Genomic DNA, 6,816 nt, shown 5'->3' on the forward strand with positions numbered 1-6,816 from the left:
GCTCTAAATCACTATTTATTAGAGTAATGCAAATTAAAACAATTATGAGATACCAACTCACACCTATCAGATTAGCCATTATGACAGAAAAGGAAAATGACAAAAGTTGGAGGGATGTGGAAAAACTAAGACACTAATGCACTGTTGGGGAAGTTGTGAATTGATTCAATTCTTTTGGAGAACAATTTAGACATGCCCAAAGGGCAATGTTTTATAACAATACATATCCTTTGATCTAGCAATACCCTTACTAGGTTTGTTTCCAAAAGAGATAAAAAACAAAAAGAGTAAGGACTTCCTATGGATAAAAAAAATATTTAAAGCAGCTCTTTTTGTGGTGGCAAAGAAGTAGAAAGTGAGGAGAAGCCCAATTCTTACAAAAATGAAAAATATGGAAACAGGTTTTGAATGATAATACTAAATGTATAACCCAATGGAATTGCTTGTCAACTCTGGAAGGGGGGAGGAAAAAGGGAAAGGAGACAACATGAATCATGTAACTTTGGAAAACTTATGTGTAAATTTGTTATTGGAATAATATAAAGGAAAAAACTAAAAAAACAAACAAAAAGAAATAAGGAGATGGTTTCAGAAAAACTTAGGAAGACATATGAATAGATTCAAAGCGAAGTAGACAGAATCAAAGTAATTTCTATTATAACAATACTGTAAAGAAAATCAACTTTTTTTTCTTATTTAAAATTTTTCTTTTCTGTTCCAAATTATTTCCCTCTTCTCTTTCCCCATTCATTGAGAAGGCAAGAAATACAATACTCATATATATGAAATCATGCAAAATATATTTCCACATTAGTCATGTTGCCAAAAAAAAAGAAAACTACAAGCCTCAATCTACACTTAAGAGTCAGTCCATCAGTTCTATATCTAGATGTGGAGAACATTTTTCATCATGAGTTCTTTGGAACTGTGGATCATTATATTGATCAGAGTGGTTGAGTCTTTCACAGTTGATTATGTTATGATATTGCTTGCATTGTATACATTGTTCTCTTGGTTCTGCTCAGTTGACTATGTGTTAGTTCTTATAGGCTTTCCTAGGTTTTTAAAAAAAAAATAATTCTCTTCATTACTTCTTACAGCACATTAGTATTACATTACAACCTTATAACTTGTTCAGCCATTTTTCAATTGATGAATATTTGCTCAGTTTCCAATTTTTTTGCCATTACAAATAGAGGTACTACAAATATTTTTGTACATAGGGATCCTCGGTTTTTTGTTGTTGTTTTAAATCTCTGGGGTATAGATCTAATAGCCATATTGCTGGGCCAAGATATGTATAGATTTATAGCCCTATAGGCATAGTTCCAAATAGTTTTCCAGAATGACTGGATTAATTTATAGCCCCACCAACAGCCCATTAGTATACCTAAGATAATCAACTTTGAAAGACTGAGGAACTTTGATCAACACAATGATCAACCATAATTCCAAAAGACTCATGATGAGACATGCTATCTACCTTCCTGTGGAGAACTAAGGTACTTGGAGTACAGAAAGCAACATATTTTCTTCTCTTTCTCTTTTTCTTTTGGGGCACAGGTAATGAGGGGGTTTATTTTGCATGACTAGACATATTGGTAATGGGTTTTTGGTTTTGTCTTCTCAATGGATGGTGGAGGCAGAAGAAAAAGAGAGAATTCAGAACTGAAAATAAAATTTAATTAAAAAATAAAAAGAATACAATTCAATTCACTAAGCATTTTTTAAGTACCACTTCATTCATACCACTAGGGAATACAATGACAAAACTCTAAGTCAAATGAAATTGGTAATGAATTCTCTGGCACCAAACTCACATAGTAATTTATTTGCACCTCTCATATACTTATGTACTAGATGTCATACTTATTTACATGTTATATATCTGTTTACTCTGTAATCTATCAAACTCATAAAAATGACACTCTCATTCCTAGTAGAGCACTCTGCATGTAGTAAGTGGTTAATAAAAGACACCAGGTTAAGTCATCATGAACTTCACCTGCAGACACTGTGTAGGCTCCAGAATTGGCAGTTCAGTCCCTTGCCTTCCACTTTCCTTAGGGCATCATAAGGGTCAAAGCTGACACATAGGAAGTATTGAAGCATGAGCAGGAAGGAATGGCTCTTCAGCCATCACCAACATGTCACAGCACTCTGTCCTTCCCAAAGCCCCTTTGTTATCTGGTCTAATGCTATTGATCAACTAAGAAGCACTTATTAAGTATCTACTGTGTACTAGGTATTATGAATAAAACTTAAAAAAATTAAAAATGAAACAATCTGTTTTCAAGCAGATTATATTCTATTGAGGAAGCCAATATCAATGTATATGTGTGTGTATGTGACATATACAGAATAAATACAAAGTCTAAGGCAGGAAGAGATAGAAGGAACCAGTGGATGGAGGTAGAGTGTGGCTGGAGAAGGGAATGAGGAGAGGTTTCATATAGAAGATGATGCCTCAGTTGTGTCTTGAAGGGAGGGATTTTATGAGATGGAGGTGAGGAGAGCACAGTGTAAAGTCAAAGAGAAAAGAAATGGGAGTTCCATATATAAAGAACAGAAAGAAGGTCACTTTTGTTGGACTATAGGGTACAGGAAATGGTGGAGGAGGGTGATATATAATGAGTGAGGTTGGAAAGAGTCTGAACTAGTACATGAAGAACTTTAAAAGCAAAACAGGAAAGTTTATATTTTATCTTAGAGGCAATAGGAAACCATTAGAGCTTAAAGAAAGTCTCTTTGGTAGTCATATAGAGGATGTACTGGAAAAGGGAGAGACTTGAAACAAGGACACCACTTAGGAGGCCACTGTAATATGCTAGACAAGAAATGATTAGGGTCTAAATCAAGATGGTGACCATGTGAACAAGAGAAAAGGGGTCTCGTGTAAATGAATGTTGTGGAGGGAGAAAAAGCAAGATTTGACAATTAATTGGCAACAAATTAATATGTACTCGATCACAAAATTTTTTAAAAATTTAATAAAGATTTCTTATTTTACCAATTACATGTAATAACAATTTCCCCCATAAGTTTTCTGGAGTTATACAGTCCAAATTGTCTCCCTCCTCTTTCCTCTGCCCTCCCAGAGATGACAAGCAATCTGTAAATCATAGAATTTAAGAGTGGAAAGAAATCTCCCAACTCCATCACTTTAGAGATTAGTAAACTGAAGCCCAGAGAGTTTTAAATTATTTATTCAAGATCTTACGGGTAGCAAATCTAGGGTTCGGATTCAGGTCTCTTGGCTACAAATGTCTGTGAAAAATAAGACTCAGAGTGCTGTAATATGCCTGAGAAAATGCAATAAATTGGTGAGGACGAATGAAATGATGTATAGAATTTCCAACTGTTGCAGTAGGGTATAGCAGAACTAATGTTGGGGTTTAAAATCACAAGACAATAGGATCCTAAACACTGCTCTGGAAGAAACCTTAGAGATCTTTTAGTCTAATGGCCTCATCTTGGAGATATAGCCATGGAGCTCCAGAGAGGTAAAGTGACTTCTCACAAGTCATAACCTGACTAATTTCCTTTCCCTGATACTACTCCCCACCCCAACCCCCCCAGCTCTGCTGCTTATACCCTTTGACTCTGAACATTTTCCCAATCTGGGTCTTACTTTCTTCTTTTGTGAAATGAAAGGATTGGATCAGAATGATTTCTAAAGGATTCTGACAGCTCTAGATACTATGATTTTATAACTTCTATATTCTAGTTATATAAATTTCTATTGCTATTTTTGTTAGTAGCATTTAGCTATTCATATGAAAGTTTCATTTAACATAGCTGATTAACCTAATGTGTCCCAAATAGCATGCTATGAGTCTTGCTTCAGCTGATCTGGGGGGCTATTAATGGAAGCTTCTTAGTAATTCCCTATGTTTCACTAATGCCCTGGTTGTAGATTCCACCAAAATACTGCTATGAATGGGAAAGTTAATGTGGTTTAATAGAAAAGAGCTCAGGAATCTGAAGACATGGAATTTCATCTCATCCCTTTGTCTACTGCATACTACCAGCTTACCTTACAGCAACAATTATTCATTAAGTCTTTCTAACAGAAAGGTCCTGAAAGTGAAAAGACATGATCTTTCCCCTTGTGGAGTTTGTAATCTAGTAAACTCTTTGAGTAGGTCATAAAATCCCTAAGCTATAGGGGTCTGTCCAGTAGCCCCTCTGAGGATCCAAGGTCCCTCTGCCCAGATGTGACGTCACAGTCAGAATAAGGAGATGAGACACACCGTGCATTCAACCCATGTATGCAGGCATCACACACAGTGCTCTGCCATAGTACCTTGGTTTGTTTATTATATAGGTTTTCAGATACATACACACAATCAATTCTCTACCTATGTGACATTCTACAATTTGATTGGATATTATCAAATCACCTACCCAACACTCTTGTGATTTTACTACAACAAAGAATTCTGTGATCATTTACTAGGTTTCTACAACACTCTGTGATAGATATGATTAATAAAGCCATGTCTGTGTGATCAGGTCCTCAGCTCCTGAGAGCTCCAAAATGTTGGCCTGCAGGATCTCTTGCTTTCAGCTTACTCCTACCAAAATCCAACAGAGCCCAGATTTGAACCAAGGACCTCCCATCTCTGGGCCTAGCTCTCAATCCATTGAGCCACCTAGTTTCCCTCATCTACTTTTTAAAAAAATGTATTTTATCTGGCACATTGCCTTTGAACAAGGCTTGCCTAATGGAAACCCAACTTCAGACTGGTATTTTCTCTTATGCCCCAGCAGAGGGCACCAATTCCAAGCAGACAGTTAGCAAACCCAGTTTGTGAGGGACAAGCCCTCTGCATATCTGTCAGTAGAGGCTAGCTATTTTGTGAGCACTAGAGGGTGGGGAGCAGGTGAGAATGCAGGTGATAAGTTGCCTAATATGCTGATGGGCATAATCCTTAGCAAACAGCTAGTTAATCTTCCCTTCCCTCTGAGATTGACTGGTCCTACCAACCTGATAGATCCACAACAAAACCAGCTCTGTGCCTTACCTTGGAGAGTTCCAAGACAAAGTAATGAGGATGACCTACAGGATACAGAAGACTTAAACTAGGGTCTTCCTGGGCATAGAGCCAGGAAGACAGTAGTGAGATGAATACATTAACAACAAACATAACTCACATTTTTTTCTAGCACTTTTGAGATTTACAAAGTGCTCTTACATTTTACCCTGTGTGATAGCAGAAATTACCCTTCTTTTATAGGTGAATACGTAATGTGCTCACACATCTAGTTAAATGCTGGAGTTGTGATTTGAAACTAGATCTTCAAGCTCCAAGCCCAGTCCTCTTTCCATTACTTCAGGTTGCCATTACTAGGCTGCAAGGGCAGAGACAATTTTATTTTTTAAGCAACTTTTTGATACCAAGAGTAGGGGTGTCTGCACATAGTATGCACTTACTCAATGTTTGTTGAATTGAACTGAAAAGAGCAATTTTCAGCACAAGTCATTTTAAGAGAGATATTGACAAGTCAGCTTGTCCAGAAGACAGACAGAATGCTGAGGGTTCTGAGAATTTATCAAAGGAAGAAGACATTAGAGACAAGGAGTCTGCAGAAGACCAAGGAAGGACTTGGACCTATGGACTTCACTGGGCTAAGTAACCCATAGGGAGGAAATCACCTCTTAATGCATATATCAGCACCTACTGGTAATTTAAAGTCTTGAAGAGTTGTCTAATCTATAAAGTAGAGATAATATTATTTGTCATACTTAGCTTATGGTGTTCTTCTAAAGCTCCAGGGTTGTCTTTCCTTCTAGTATTTAAGCCCCTTAGACAGCATTTACTCTTTCCTTTTTTTGTACCTAGCTCAGCACATAGTAGGCTCTTGAAAATGTTTGTTGATTGATTGATCTCATTTCTCCTATTAGAATGTGAGCTCTATCAGGGCAGAAAATCATGTTGTTGTTTTTCTCCTTTGTATCCCATAAAGCGCTTGGGCCTAGGACTTTGTACATAATCAGTATTTACTAAGTATTAAGTGAATGAAGTTCTCTTAGTCATTAAGTCAGAAGGATTCCAAACCTCCTCATCTCCTTGCATGCCATGTTATGAATGCCATGTGCAGTATTCCTGTGGAAGTAGCAGTGCAGGTGACTAGAGACTGGCCTTTGGGAAATGGAATTTCCATCTGGCAGAACTGATACTAGATAAACAACTCCAGGAATGACCATGTGGGTCTGAGACACATTTTACATTCCAAGGTGTGCTGATAATTCCCTGACAAACTGAAACTACCATTCTGTATTAATAATATGCTTTAAAAAAGGTTTACTTAAAGATGTGATCCCATTTAACCAGTTCCTCCCAGACTTTATGTGGGATACCTCAATGCCTGATCTATAAGAAACATGGTCAGAATAGATCTTTCTGCTCCCCCTTGATTCTGATGATAGAGAAACACTTCTTCATACCAGCACTGAAGTAAAGGAGAAACTAATGAGAAAGTGTGTTCTTCTGAAGAGGCAACACAATATATTATCTTGCCCTCCTATAAAGTATTTGAAAGTCAAGAGCCTTTTCTCACAAGGTATACTCAGTTGAGGAGGACATTCCAGGAAACTTTTGAAGGATCTTACCTCTCTCCTGAATAAGATGAACCCAGTGTTTTCAGAATTCTGGTTTTCCTCTGAGTGGGTCAGTGTGCAGGGCCTCAAAATGTAGCAGTCTAGCCCCCTGCCTCCTGGGACCTCTCTTAGATGTGTTTAGTCACTTAGATGGCCACGTGGCACATGCTTCCCTGCTATGAGTCTGGTAGGTTAACTTTAAAAAGTGAATT

At 37.3% G+C, this 6,816-nt stretch overlaps 1 protein-coding gene across 20 annotated transcripts in view; it reads right to left on the bottom strand.

Moving 5' to 3' along the window:
- SCMH1 (Scm polycomb group protein homolog 1) overlaps window positions 1–6,816 on the bottom strand; it is a 177,267-nt gene that overhangs the window by 37,418 nt on the left and 133,033 nt on the right. The window lies entirely within an intron of this gene.

This window comes from Monodelphis domestica, chromosome 4 (genome assembly GCF_027887165.1).
Source record: "Monodelphis domestica isolate mMonDom1 chromosome 4, mMonDom1.pri, whole genome shotgun sequence".
NCBI lineage: Eukaryota > Metazoa > Chordata > Mammalia > Didelphimorphia > Didelphidae > Monodelphis > Monodelphis domestica.